The sequence below is a fragment of the Lactuca sativa genome, chromosome 4, assembly GCF_002870075.4.
Source record: "Lactuca sativa cultivar Salinas chromosome 4, Lsat_Salinas_v11, whole genome shotgun sequence".
Classification (NCBI taxonomy): domain Eukaryota; kingdom Viridiplantae; phylum Streptophyta; class Magnoliopsida; order Asterales; family Asteraceae; genus Lactuca; species Lactuca sativa.
The window spans coordinates 341,262,938-341,279,536 of record NC_056626.2 but is presented as its reverse complement, the minus strand read 5'-3'; positions in this window follow the sequence as shown (position 1 = coordinate 341,279,536).

The following is a 16,599-nucleotide window of genomic DNA, read 5'->3' as shown; positions in this document are numbered from 1 at the left end:
TGAGAGAGGGAGATTGACATAGAGCATGTTAGGAAGAGGAAGGTGGAGGCTGGGCAGACGACTGGGGTTTTGGTGAAGAAACCCAAGGGATTCGACTCGAGGTCGAAAGGAGAGCAGGGCTGGAGCCGTTATGGGAAGTGCGGCGGGCCATATGAGGGAGTGTGCAGAGCTGGGGGATCGGGATGCTACAAGCGCTGAAAGAAAGGGCACTTTAGCAAGGATTGTACTACCCCTACCCCCACCATTCAGACATCAGACCTAATTTGCTTTCATTACAATTAGAGGGGCCATAAAAAGGCCAACTGCCCGAGATTGGTATCAAGAGCGCCAATTGCAGCGCCAACTCCAATGACCCTACGTATCACAGATGGACGATAGGGCAAGATAGATGCTCCAGTGGTGAGGATCCGATCCTTCCAACTGAAATCCGAGGAGGCACGTGTCGCACCAGATGTGGCGACTGGTATTTTTCTTCTCCTTATCTTCCATTATATTTCAGTTTTGATATTTATGTTCCCTGTATTCTGTTTTAGGATCGTTCCATGAGAATGATTTCCCAGCGTTGGTGTTATTTGACTCGGGAGATACCCGATCTTTTGTTTCCCTTGCACTCAGCAAGAGGTTTGCCGAGTCTATGAGCATATTGGATTGTCCTTCAGATGTCGAGATTGCGGACGATCGATCCGTACGGGTTTCAGAGGTTTATAGGGATTGTGTTATGAGGATGTATGGCGAGCGTTATCTCATGGATTTGGTTCACATTCCTTTGCGTGGGAACAAGGTCATTATTGACATGGATTAGTTGATCCCTAATGGGGCGGTGATCGACTGTGACCAGGAGTTAGTCCGGGTTAGGACTCCAAGTAGGGGAGAGTTGGTGATTCAGGGCGAGAGGCCGCAACAAGGGCGGACCTTGTGTTCAGCAGTGAGAGCTAGGTGCTACCTTCAGCAGGGTTGTGTAGGTTCTGTTGTAACATCCCAATTTTCACGGCCAGAAAATACTGGTTTGTTTATGCTTTATTTTTAAAATCAGAGTTACATTTTAAAGAGAACAGTTGCAGAATTCGTCCCAAAACAAAATGTGACAAGAATTTATCAAAGCCTTTCTTTAAAAAAATGTATTTTTCATTAAATAACAAAATATTGGGATGTCATGTTCCACTACAGACCAAAAGCATAAATAGAACTTACATTTATTTATACTAATGATTTACATCTCCTTTAATCTCTCAGTAAAATATGTCTTCGTATTTATACCTGTGATACAAAGAAAACTGAGTGGGTCAGGCTTGGTAGCCTGGTGAGCATATAGGGTTTTCAACCCAAAGTAATATAATTATTATATTCAACCATCAAACAAGCAACCCAATTACCCATCCCCATTACCTTCTTTATTTCTTAGGATTCTACCCTAAGAATTCAACTACCCGTCATCCATTCATTCCTAAGGATTGACCTAAGGAATTGACACAAAATCAATTGCTACATAAGGCGCATCTACCAACATCATCCTTTAAGCGCCTCTGCCAGGATTACATCATACACTACGTGGCACGACTGCTAGGTTTATGACATTCTCTTTTAGGCGCATCTGCCGACATTATCCTATAAGCGCATCTTCCAGGATTATCCTATCAGCGCATTTGCTAGTATTTTGAGAATCTCTATTTGGTGCATCTGACGAAATTATCCTATAAGCGCATCTGCCAGGATTATCCTATAAGCGCATCTGCTAGTATTATGACAATCTCTATTTGGCCCATCTGCCGACATTATCCTATAAGTGCATCTACCAGGATTACAACATTCACTACTTGGTGCATCTACCGATATTATTCTTAAGCGTATCTGCAAGTTTTATGGCATTCTCTAATTGGTTCAGCTGCCAATATCATTCTTAATCATATTTCATACCTCCTCATTGTGGACTCCTTCTTCTTCTTAGTTACCAAATAAGCGCTTATTGTGACTCCTTCTTCTTAGGATAAATACTTTCCTTTATCTATTGTAACAGACCGATGGGTCGTGCTCTACTGACCTCTCATCGCATGATACGATGCTTAGACTCGTTCTTTTTAAAGTTAAATTACATAATGGAATATACCTTCCTTAATATTCTAATGTGATATAATCACATTTCAGCATGTAGCATCTCTAACTACAAACTTTATTAACTACGAGCACGATACCAATGATTGCATTGACTTCAATCTTCTGACTTACGTCAGATGTTACATCGAACTTGGTTCTCTAAACCCCATAACATACTCACCGTAGTCGGACACCAATTGGATATGACCATTAGGGTCGGAATAAACAACCATCTTACTAGTCATTACCGAAACAATGGTAATGACATACTAGAATAAAACGGAATCAATCACTAGCTTCTTGGTAACGTTGTGACTTTCCCTGATCTAAGTGCGAGTCCTGTGCTTCTAGTAGTATATGCATCTACTACCTTTCACACCTACTCATACTTGTCCCAAGTATTGTCCCGCAATCGACCAAGTCACCATGTAAGAAAATTACACAACCATTCAACACATCATATAACAAAACTAGGGTTTATATTAATTCTTGAAATTATTACACAAAAGTTCAAGTTCACCCTATACTATACCTCTAATAGGCTACACCACATGTTACTATTCACATCGCTACTTTATAACTTGATCTTTAGATATAAAATCCTTATTCCTGATTCCTTGCATTGCCATCTACTTCATCAAGGATCATTTGAAATGCTTTTGCCTTTGGCTTTGGCGGTGCCTCTAGCCTTGCTGCTTGATTTTTCCTTGGGCAGTCTTGCTTGAAGTGCCCATCTTCGTTACATTCGTAACACACCTTTTTGTTGAATATACATTCGTCTGCGTAGTGCCCATGCTTTCCACATTTGAAACATGTCACCTCCGCGCCACATTTTCCCGAGTGCTTCTTCTTGCATTTATCGCACCACCTTGCTTCAGCTCTTCCTCCTCCTCCAGACTTCGAGAATTTTCTTTTCTCATTAGAACCTGAAGTTCCGTCCAACTTTATTTTCTTGCCAATTTCTACCTTGCTAGAGGTCCTCCCCTTGATCATATTCTCGACAGACCTGGCAGCCGAAATAACTGCCTCTAGAGTATGTGCCTGTCGCACTGGCACCGCATACTCCCATGGGATTTCCTTTGCGTACCGGTCGACTTTTGTCAGCTCGCCTGGGACGATGCGTAAAGCAGAATCCATCTTGTCTGTGAAGGAATTAGTGTATTCATCCACTGACATGCTGTCTTTCCTCAATATCAGAAATTTGTTCTCCAACTGTAGCAGGTTTTGGGCCGAGCAAAACTTGCGCTTGAATTGCACCATGAACTCTGCCCAAGACAATTACAGTGGCTTGTTAGGGCTTAGGGTCTTCCCCAGAGTGTTCCACCAGCGAACAAAGGCCACCTCTGAACTGATGCACTACAAATCTGGTTTGTAACTTGACCTTGCAACCACATGTCATAAAGGCTAATTCCATTTCGGAAATCCAATCCATGACTCCAATCGGATCCTCCTTCCCAGTGAAAGTCGATGGTTTGCAAGTCAAAAAGTCTTTGTACTTGCATCCAAGTCCATAAATTCCTCCTTCCCGATGGTTTTGTCTAACTAACGGCAGGTTGGCTTAAACAATTGTCCCACTGAAGTTACCTCCCTCCGAATGCCCTCCATTCACTTCGGGCTCTTCCATTTGAATTGACAGTTCTTCATGATTCTGCCTAAGCAGACGTCTCGTTTCTTCCAACTACGATCCAACATTGTTTGAATCATCATTTGTACATCGGCCATTGTTATTGGCTCAAGTGCTGCTGCTATAACAACCACTCGCTCAATCACAGGTGGTTGATTCCTGTTTTCATTTGCGTTTCCAGCTCCACTTCTGGTTCTTTCCATTTTTTGATCTATACACCGAATAAGGTGAATTTAGATCCTCATTCACTGTAGATATTTAAATCATCCTTATCAATCCGAAACGTTTACATGCTAGTTCTAATATCATAATCATACGTTTAGAATCCTACACACATAAGGTTTCCAGATCCGGTCGGTAACAGACCATGGATCCGAACAAATAATAGCATCGATATAGCTATCACACAAAACATTTAGAACATAAAAACATTTTAGGCATCATTCCTAAAATAAAATAGTGCTTGTGTCGATTTAGGTGTACTACCTAACATGTTTTAGACACACTCCTCAAGATCATTACTTAGCATTCTAAGTTTAAGTCTAGAAATTTCCTACAAATTCCTTGTTCGCTTAAACTAATGCTCTGATACTAACTGTGACATCCCCATTTTCACGGCCAGAAAAGACTGATTTGTTTATGATTTGTTTTTAAAATTAGAGTAATATTTTAAAGAGAACAGTTGTGGAATTCGTCCCAAAACAAAATGTGATAAGAATTTATCAAAGCCTTTCTTTAAAGAAATGTATTTTTCAGTAAATAACAAAATCTCCGGATGTCATGTTCCGATACAGACCAAAAGCATAAACAAAACTTACATTTATTTATACTAATGATTTACATATCCTTTAATCTCTTAGTAAAATATGTCTTCGTATTTATACCTATGATACAAAGAAAACCGAGTAGGTCAGACTTGGGAGCCTCGTGAGCATATAGGGTTTTCAACCCACAATAATATAATTATTATATTCAACCATCAAACAAGCAACCCAATTACCTATCCCCATTATCTTCTTTATTTTTTAAGATTTTACCCTAAGAATTCAACTAACCATCATCCATTCATTCCTAAGGATTGACCTAAGGAATTGACACAAAATCTATTGCTACATAAGGCTCATCTACCAACATCATCCTTTAAGCGCCTCTGCCAGGATTACGTCATACACTACGTGGCACGACTGCCAAGTTTATGACAATCTCTTTTAGGCACATCTGCCGACATTATCCTATAAGCGCATCTGCCAGGATTATCCTATAAGCGCATCTGCTAGTATTATGAGAATCTCTATTTGGCACATCTGATGACATTATCCTATAAGCGCATCTGCCAGGATTATCCTATAAGTGCATCTGTTAGTATTATGACAATCTTGGCGCATCTGCCGACATTATCCTATAAGTGCGTCTGCCAGGATTACGACATTCACTACTTGGTGCATCTACCGATATTATTCTTCAGGGTATCTGCTAGTTTTATGACATTCTCTAATTGGTTCATCTGCCAATATTATTCTTAATCATCTTTCATACCTCCTCATTTTATCACATACCAACTATCTCAGCTACCCATGTTCTACACAACATATTTGTAGATATAATATACATATACAGTTTAACTCATTTAAAATCTATATAAAACGTCCATTCCACACTCATCTCAAATTAGCAAACAATTTATAAACACATAACACGTACTTCATAGCAAATACTTCATATCGATGCAGTAGAAGAAAGTAACTACACACTCACGCATATAAACAACAATATATATACACATAGCATGTATTTTATAAAATACTTCATATTTATGTGTATGAAGAAAGTGACAACACACTCACTTGATCAGAAGATGATCGGACAACGCCTCGTCTCTTGAAATAATCTTTTCCGACGAAACCAATATGTTTTCTCCAAAAACCGGGCTTCTCGCGGGGAGAGCTTCGACTCGAGAATTTTACTTCTTGGGATCTTTGGGGCTTTGGGACTCGCTTCGGGGCTCGGGATTAATACCGGGGCTTCGGGAAATAAGTTGCACGCAAAACGAGGAAAATTGGGGAGAGAAAGAAAGGATTTTGGCAAAAGAAATCGGCAGCCTCGCATGCCCTTTTATAGCAGCGAGACCTCGGACTAGGCCGGCCGTTCCGAGGCCCTACGTTGGGCGTACTCCGGATAAGGCTTCCACGTGGCGAACTTCGGGTGGGGGAATATGGCCTCTTCTGGACCGAGGAAAACAGTAGTACGCTGCGCGTACCCATCCCGTATGCTGGGCGTACCTCGCATCCCCAGGCTCTCTTCGGATAAGCTTTGGTATGCGTGCCATGATTTTCCAAAATTCATAACTTTCGCATACGAGCTTCGTTTTCAACGTTCTTTATATCCACGCGTAGGTGAGACTAAGCTCTACAACTTTCGTAAAGACTCCATCGGCTGATTTCGAATTTATTTATTTTTATTTATTTTTAGTAGGCCGGGATAGGAAAAATTCTGTTATAAATTTATAACCTCTTCATCTAACGTCCGTTCCCGTCTGTCTTTTTACCGTTGCACTACTATTAACGAGATCTTCGATTCTCGTTTAGATTGTTTCGACCAACAATCACTCGATCTCGAATTCGAGTTTTGGGCTGCATAGTGCTAAGCTGAAACTTAGAAAAATCATAACTTCCTCATACGAAGTCAGATTTGGGCATTCTTTATATGCACTCTCACGGTTTAACGAACTCTACGACTTTCGTTTAGATCACTAAGGCCAAATATCGCTCAAACATAAATTCACTATTTACGTCGCGTTGTGTCGTGCCGGTTCTGTCGCGAAACATTGACAGGTCATAACTTCTTCGTTATAACTCGGATTTCAGCGTTCTTTATATGTATGGAATCCTTGTAACATATACTACAACTTATTTAAGAATATTCCTTCAAAATAATATTCTATCAAAAAGTCATTTTTGACGCTTATTGTCTCTAAATTGACTAGCCCTGATCTACATGCGTTACAATTATCTCCCCCTTAGGCTGATTACGTCCCGAAATCATCAATGAAATAGGACTTGCATAATGATTCCACACATTATTTCTTCATACTAGGTAATAACCGTAACTTCTATGTTTCCTCGAAAGTGTATTTAACTCTATGACTTTCTTGACTGCAGACGATACCGAATCTTGCATCTGCTTTTCGTACTATGTTGTACTTTCAATCATAACTTCCATGTTACCAAATAAGCCCTTATTGTGGAATCCTTCTTCTTCTTAGGATAAATACTTTCCTTTATCTATTGTAACAGACCGATGGGTCGTGCTCTACTAACCTCTCATCACACGATGCGACGCTTAGACTCGGTCTTTTTAAAGTTAAATTCCAGAATGGAATATACCTTCCTTCATATTCTAATGTGATATAATCACATTTCAGCATGTACCATCTCTAACTACAAACTTTATTAACTACGAGCACGATACCAATGATCGTATTGACTTTAATCTTCTGACTTACGTCAGATGTTACATCGAACTTGGTTCTCTGAACCCCGTAACATACTCACCGTAGTCGGCCTCCAATTGGATATGACCATTAGGGTCGGAACGACAAACATCTTACTAGTCATTACTGAAACAATGGTAATGACATACCAGAATAAAACAGAATCAATCACTAGCTTCTTGGTAACCTTGTGACTTTCCCTGATCTAAGTGCAAGTCCTATGCTTCTAGTAGTATATGCATCTACAACCTTTCACACCTACTCATACTTGTCCCAAGTATTGTCCCGCAGTCGACCAAGTCACCATGTAAGAAAATTACACAACCATTCAACACATCATATAACAAAACTAGGGTTTATATTAATTCTTGAAATTATTACACAAAAGTTCAAGTTCACCCTATACTATGCCTCTAATAGGCTACACCACGTGTTACTATTCACATCGCTACTTTATAACTTGATCTTTAGATATAAAATCCTTATTCCTGATTCCTTGCATTGCCATCTACTTCATCAAGGATCATTTGAAATGCTCTTGCCTTTGGCTTTGGCGGTGCCTCTAGCCTTGCTGCTTGATTTTTCCTTGGGCAGTCTTGCTTGAAGTGCCCCTCTTTGTTACATTCGTAACACACCTTTTTGTTGAATATACATTCATCCGCGTAGTGCCCATGCTTTCCACATTTGAAACATGTCACCTCCGCGCCACATTTTCCCGAGTGCTCCTTCTTGCATTTATCGCACCACCTTGCTTCATGTCTTCCTCCTCCTCCAGAATTCGAGAATTTTCTTTTCTCATTAGAACATGAAGTTCCTTCCAACTTTATTTTCTCGCCTATTTCTACCTTGCTGGAGGTCCTCCCCTTGATTATATTCTCGACAGACTTGGCAGCCCAAATAGCTGCCTCTAGTGTAGGTGCCTGTCGCAATGGCACCGCATACTCCCATGGGAGTCCCTTTGCGTACCGGTCGACTTTTGTCAGCTCGTCTGGGACGATGCGTAAAGCAGAATCCATCTTGTCTGTGAAGGCATTAGTGTATTAATCCACTGACATGCTGTCTTTCCTCAATATCAGAAATTTGTTCTCCAACTATAGCAGGTTTTGGGCCGAGCAGAACTTGCGCTTGAATTGCACCAAGAACTCTGCCCAAGACAGTTACAGTGGCTCGTTAGGGCTTAGGGTTTTCGCCAGAGTGTTCCACCAGCGAACAACGCCACCTTTAAACTGACGCACTACAAATCTGGTTTGTAACTTGCCCTTGCAACCACATGTCATAAAGGCTAATTCCATTTGGGAAATCCAATCCATGACTCCAATCGGATCCTCCTTCCCAGTGAAGGTTGATGGTTTGCAAGTCAAAAAGTCTTTGTACTTGCATCCATGTCCATAAATTCCTCATTCCTGATGGTTTTGTCTAACTAACGGTGGGTTGGCTTGAACAATAGTCCCACTGAAGTTACCTCCCTCCGAATGCCCTCCATTCACTTCGGGCTCTTCCATTTGAATTGACAGTTCTTCATGATTCTGCCTAAGCAGACGTCTCGTTTCTTCCAACTGACGATCCAACATTGTTTGAATCATCATTTGTACATCGGCCATTGTTATTGGCTCAGGTGCTGCTGCTATAACAGCCACTCGCTCAATCACAGGTGGTTGATTCCTGTTTTCATTTGCGTTTCCAGCTCCACTTCTGGTTCTTTCCATTTTTTGATCTATACACCGAATAAGGTGAATTTAGATCCTCATTCACTGTAGATATTTAAATCATCCTTATCAATCCGAAACGTTTACATGCTAGTTCTAATATCATAATCATACGCTTAGAATCCTACACACATAAGGTTTCCAGATCCGGTCGGTAACAGACCATGGATCCGAACAAATAATAGCATCGATATAGCTATCACACAAAACATTTAGCACATAAAAACATTTTAGGCATCATTCCTAAAATAAACTAGTGCTTGTGTCGATTTAGGTGTACTACCTAACATATTTTAGACACAATCCTCACGATCATTACTTAGCATTCTAAGTTTAAGTCTAGAATTTTCCTACAAATTCCTTGTTCGCTTAAACTAACACTTTGATACTAACTGTGACATCCCCATTTACACGGCAAGAAAAGACCAGTTTGTTTTCAAAATCAGAGGTATATTTTAAAGAGAACAGTTGCGGAATTCGTCCCAAAACAAACTGTGATAAAAATTTATCAAAGGCTTTCTTTAAAGAAATGCATTTTTCATTAAATAACAAAATCTCGGGATGTCATGTTCCGATACAGACCAAAAGCATAAACAAAACTTACATTTATTTATACTAATGATTTACATATCCTTTAATCTCTCAGTAAAATATGTCTTCGCATTTATACCTGTGATACAAAGAAAACTGAGTAGGTCTGGCTTGGGAGCCTGGTGAGCATATAGGGTTTTCAACCCACAATAATATAATTATTATATACAACCATCAAACAATCACCCCAATTCCCCCTCCCAATTATCTTCTTTATTTCTTAGGATTTTACTCTAAGAATTCAACTACCCGTCATCCATTCATTCCTAAGGATTGACCTAAAGAATTGACACAAAATCTATTGCTACATAAGGCGCATCTACCAACATCATCCTTTAAGCGCCTCTGCCAGGATTACGTCATACACTATGTGGCGCGAATGCCAGGTTTATGACATTCTCTTTTAGGCGCATCTGCTGACATTATCCTATAAGCACATCTGCCAGGATTATCCTATAAGCGCATCTGCTAGTATTATGATAATCTCTATTTGGCGCATCTGCCGACAGTATCCTATAAGCGCATCTGCCAGGATTATCCTATAAGCGCATGTGTTAGTATTATGACAATCTTGGCACATCTGTCGACATTATCCTATAAGTGCATCTGCCAGGTTTACGGCATTCACTACTTGGTGCATCTACTGATATTATTCTTCAGCGTATCTGCTAGTTTTATGACATTCTCTAATTGGTTCATCTGCCAATATCATTCTTAATCATCTTTCATACCTCCTCATTTTATCACATACCAACTATCTCATCTACCTATGTTCTACACAACATATTTGTAGATATAAAATACATATACAGTTTAACTCATTTAAAAACTATATAAATGTCCATTCCACACTCATCTCAAATAAGAAAACAATGTATAAACACATAACACGTACTTCATAGCAAATACTTCATATCTATGCTGTAGAAGAAAGTAACTACACACTCACACATATAAACAACAATATATATATATATATATATATATATATATATATATATATATATATATCTATATATACATAGCATGTATTTTATAAAATACTTCATATTTATGTGTATGAAGAAAGTGACAACACACTCACTTGATCAGAAGATGATCGGGCAATGCCTCGTCTCTTGAAATAATCTTTTCCGACGAAACCGAGATGTTTTCTCTAAAAACCGGGCTTCTCGCGGGCAGAGCTTCGGCTCGGGAATTTTACTTCTCGGGATCTTCGAGGCTTTGGGACTCGCCTCGGGGCTCGGGATTAATACCGGGGCTTCAGGACATAACTGGCATGCAAAATTAGTAAAATTGGGGAGAGAAAGAAAGGATTTTCGCAAAGAAATCGGCAGCCTCGCATGCCCTTTAATAGCAGCGAGACCTTAGACTACGCTGGGTGTATCGAGGCCCTACGCTGGACGTACTCCGGACAAGGCTTCCACATGGCGAAATTCGGGTGGGGGAACGTGGCCGTGTCGTGCCAGTTTTGTCGCGAAACTTCGACAAGTCATAACTTCTTCGTTATAACTCGGATTTCAACGTTCTTTATATGTACGTATTCCTTTTAACATATACTACAACTTAGTTAAGAATATTCCTTCAAAATAATATTCTATCAAAAAGTCGTTTTTGACGCATATCGTCTTTAAATTGACTAGCCCTGATCTACGGGTGTTACATATGTCGCCTATGTTATGGATACTCGGGATAAGGGTATGGAGACCGTGGATGATGTACCAATCGTATAGAGTACCTGGATGTGTTCCCAGAGGATTTGCCTGGGGTATCTCCGGAGAGGCAGGTAGAGTTCAGGATTGACCTAATTCTTGGTACGGCTCTGATAGCCAAGGCATCATATCGGTTGGCTCCTCCCAAGATGCAGGAGTTGTCTACACAACTGTTGGAGCTATTGGATAAAGGATTTATCAAACCGAGTAGTTCTCCATGGGGAGGCCCGATCCTGTTTGTGAAAAAGAACGACGAGACACATCGGATGTGTATAGATTACTGGGAGTTGAATAAGGTAAAGGTGGAGAACCGTTACCCACTCCTGAGGATTGATGATCTCTTCGACCAGCTTCAGGGAGCATCTTGGTTTTCCAAGATTGATTTGCGATCATGTTACCATCATATAAGAGTCAGAGACGAGGATGTGTAGAAGACAATGTTTCAGACTTGATATGGTCATTACAAGTTCGTGGTGATGGCGTTTGGGCTCACCAATGCTCTTGCCGCGTTCATGGATCTCATGAACCGCATATGCAGACCGATGTTGGATTGGTCTGTGATAGTGTTTATTGATGACATCTTGGTTTACTCCAAGATGCAGGATCAACACGAGGAGCACCTGAGAGAGGTGCTAGAGAAATTGAGGAGGGAGAGACTTTTCGCAAAGTTCTCCAAGTCTGGGTTTTGGTTGTGCGAGGTGCAGTTCTTAGGGCACCCTATCAACCAGAACGGTATACTAGTCGATCCGGAAAAGATAGAGGTCGTGATGAGATTGGAGGTTCCGAGGTCTGCATCCGAGATTCAGGTTTTTCTTGTTCTGGCGGTTAGTATCGAAGATTCATCCAAGATCTCTGCAAGACTGCTGTTCCACTGACCCGACTGACCAAGAACTCGGTGACATTCTGCTGGGGGCCTAAGCAGCAGGTAGCGTTTGAGACTTGTGCGAGGTACCGATCTTAGCCCTGCCAAAGGGCATTGAGGATTTCGTAGTGTATTGTGACACATCTATCTCGGGTTTGGGTTTAGTGTTGATGCAGAGATGACATGTCATCGCTTACGCATCGAGGCAGTTGAAGCCTCACGAGGCAAATTTACGACCTGGAGTTGGGGGTAGTTGTTTTTGCCCTCAATATTTGGCGACACCGCCTCTATGGGGTCCGTTGTACCGTTTACACGGATCACAAGAGCTTGAGGTACTTGATGGACTAAGCAGATCTGAACATGAGACAAGGACGGTGGTTGGATGTGGTGAAGGATTACGATTGAGAGATACTCTACCACCCGGGGAAGGCCAATGTTGTGGTTGATGCAGTTAGCTGCAAGGCATTCGCGGCTCTGATCAGAGACATCTGCCTGAGGATGAAAATAGTGACTCCGCTTTTGGAGCGGATTCAGGAGGCTCAACATGAGGCTATTAAAGAGGAACACCGGAAGAGTGAGCGTATTGTGGGTCAGGTTTCCTCCTTCGACTATGATAGCTGCAAACTATTGACACTCCATCATAAAGTGTAGGTTGCGTACACGAGGGGTGTGCGCCGAATCCTGATGGATGAGGCGTACAAATCCAAATTTTCCATCCATCCCCGGGCGACGAAGATGTATAGAGATCTCTGTCCTGATTACTGATGGCCCTGCATGAAGCGGGATGTAGCCTGGTACGTCGAAAGGTGCTTGACCTGTAGGAAGGCCAAGGCCGAAAACCAGAGACCTCACGACAAGATGCAACCATTAGATATGCGTGTGTGGAAATAGGAGGATATTACCATGGGCTTCATTACAAAGTTCACTCGGACGGCGCGTGGAGTTGACATGATATGGGTCATTGTGGATCGGTTGACCAAGAGCGCCCATTTCATATCGATTCAGGAGAGTATTTCGACCAAGAAGCTGACAGACATCTACATCAGAGAGGTGGTAGCTCTGCATGGGGTGCCAGTTTCCGTGATTTCTGACAAAGATGTGCGGTTCACTTCCAGATACTAGAAGAAATTTCATGACAATTTGGGTACTCGTTTGCACTTCAACCCGACTTTTAACCTGCAGACAGATGGTTAGAGCGAGCGGACAATCCAGACATTGGAGGATATGTTGCAAGTTTATGTTCTAGACTTCGGTGGTAGTTGGGATACCTACCTTCCATTGGTAGAGTTTTCCTATAATAATAGCTACCACACCAATATCGACCAGCCTCCCTTCGAGATGCTTTACGGGAGGAAGTGCATGACCCCAATATGTTGGGGTGAGGTTGTTTAGAGGGTCATGGGGAGTATCGAGGTGGTTCTCAAGACGATGGAGAAGATCCACTAGGTCCAGAGTAGACTCCAGACAACCAGAGTTGGCCGAAAAGCTACGCCGACAGACTTCGATCAGACTTGGAGTTTCTGGTTGGGGATATGGTCCTTCTTAAGGTGTCACCTTAGAAAGGTGTCATCTGCTTCAGAAATTGGTGCAAGCTGCGCCCCAGGTATATCAGACCTTTCAGGTTTATAGCCCGGGTGGGCCAAGTGGCGTATAGGTTGGATCTTCTAGAAGAACTTCGACAGGTTCACAACACTTTTCATGTCTCCCAACCGCAGAATTGCATAGTGGATGACTCCGCATTTGTGCCTTTAGAGGATATTCAGGTGGATGAAAGCCTAAACTATATCAGGAGACCAGTAGCCATTCTCGATAGGAAGATGAAGGATCTGAGGAACAAGAGGATGGAGTTGGTGAAGGTGAAGTGGCAGCACCGCAAGGGCTCGGAATGGATGTGGGTGCCGGAGGATGAGATGAGGGAGCACTACACAGAGCTATTTCCAGCTATAGCAGACTTCGAGGACGAAGTATGAGACAAGTGGGGGAGAATTGTAATGCCTGGTTCCAAGTATGTATTTAAAATCATAATTTATGCACTTTTATAGAGATACTCGACGGGTTGAGAGCCCCAGACTCATCGAGTAGAGATGATTTGGGACGCGGGTTAAGAAACCTACTCGACGAGTTGGGAGGCCTCAAATCGACGAGTAGGCTGGCAAAAATGAAACCCTAATTTTCAGGGTTTTTCACCCTATTTAAAGGCCTTAATGTTTCATTGTGGCCTCCCTCATCGTCCCCCCAGTCCATAGAAAACCCTAATCGTGCCTCTTTCCCCATTTTGAGTGTGTGTGGGCCTAAAGAGTTTTTTTGGTGCTTTTCTTGAAGGAGTGTGAAGTTGGTGGTGTAAAGTTGAAGGGAGAAGCTTTAGATCTGGGATTTTCAGTGTTGTTGAAACCATTTGGAGCTATAAAGTCGATAGATTGACTATTTATTTGCTAGATTTCTTCTTTGAGAAGTTTATGGCCTTTAGTAGCTTATTTTTGAATCATTCATGGATTTGAACATGTTATGAAGTTATGAATTCAGTTCTAGACATTTCATGGCATATTGAGACTTAAAGTTGCCATCTCTATCAAGTATTGGCCATCCTCCATGCCCTAGGTGCCTTATGAAGCTTAGTTTTACTATTTTTAGCCTCTTGATACCATGCATCGACGTAAAGTTAGCAACTTTGCGTGGTATCTCAGCCCAATGGGACCAGTTCTATGGTTTGGAGACGTTAGAGTCGCATGGAAGTGACTGAATGAGTTAAGTCTAAGGAAAACTCGACGAGTTGTTTACCCAACTCGGCGAGTTGGATCGTGGACCCTAGACCTTTTTGAATACTAAGCAAAGGTGGCGAGTTAAAGAGATGACTCGACGAGTTGGCTAGGTTTTTCTCGGTTTTTCTGAAGACTGAAGGAACTCGATGTCACACCCCCAAACCAGAATGGCGAAATCGTTCGAGGGCGGATAACTTCATGTAGTATCGTAATAGTTGAATACATAGTAAAGAAATTAAAACAACCATCATATATATATATATATATATATATATATATATATATATATATATATATATATATATATATATATATATAATTTAAAAGATACATTGTTGAATGATACTTGTTTCAAAAAAACAAATTACAATATGATGACAAAATGAGTTTTAAACCGACGCCTTAGCGTCACTTCTCCAAAAGTTGAAGTTTACCGGTATTGCTAAATCCATGAGAAATACAAGTAGATTTGAAAGAGTAGATTAGCATTTAAACTGGTGAGTTCATAAGTATTTAATGTCAATGTTTGTATAAATTTGAATGAAATTGTTTGTAGATGTTTGAAAACTCCTAGAAAATCCCATATTTCCTGCTAGTATAAAAGTTGTCTTCTACCAAGACCCGACTGTTTTAAATGTTTGGTTCTAGAAATCCAATATTTTTCCATAAGTGTGTGGTAGTTTAAAAGTTCCAAAACTGTAATTCAATAGTGTTTTTCATGCCTAGAATATTAGATTTATGTATCTATAAAATCACTAAGGCATTTGATAACCTTGTAAATCAATGTGTTTTTAATAATCCATGTGAGTTTTATAACCATGCTATTGACCTAGACTGCCTGTAACAACTTTCTTCAGGTGTTGGAATGTTATGAATTTTTTCACCCCAAACCTGCCGGTCTAACTGTATCTAACAGTTTAGGTGCAGGATTGTCAATGCCGTATAGATCTATACACAAGTATCACGCTCTCCCTACAAGAGATTATAGTATATAGTACATGACTTTAACTGCATACTTGAAAGTACGTGAAGTTGAATGTCTCACAAAACTTAGTATCAAATAGATTTACGTATGAAAAGTCCATTTGTTCTTGTATATGAAAGTATTTCCTTGATATAGTACTTATAGTATGTAAAATCTCATGAATATCTAGTAAACTATACCTATTATAGTTTTTCCAAATGTGTGATTCGTTTGTATGATAAACCCTAGTGTAGTGTCAACTTTATATGTAAAGTATAACATTTGTAATAACATTATTCAACATTTATACTCAAAATATAAATAAAGTGTTTGATATTTATTTAACAACATGTTTCATTCCAAAAATACAAAGTGTTATCGTGATATGTTGTATAAGAACGTTTTCGTATGATAGTTATAAATCACATATGATTTATTATATAACAAAAGTATAGCAAAAGATTGATGTTTTTCACACGAGGATAACCGTGTGTGTACTTGTATTCCCCCTAAAAGTGTATAAAAGCATTTACAAAACATTTGAAAACGTAGTTATAGGGGTATGAACTCACTTGATAGATTGAAGAAGGTCAGGCGAAAATCGAGCAGAACTTCGACTTGAGAAAGTTGATTTCTCGGGATTCTCGAGAATATCGTGAATCTCGGGAGTGTAAAACCTTCCTTCGGAACTTGGATGTGAAGACCGGGGCTTCAGGATGGCTTCGAGGGTTTAAACGCAGAGCTTCGACACGAGAAAGAGGAGAAATGAGCACCTAAACCTGAAACCATCGGCTTCTATT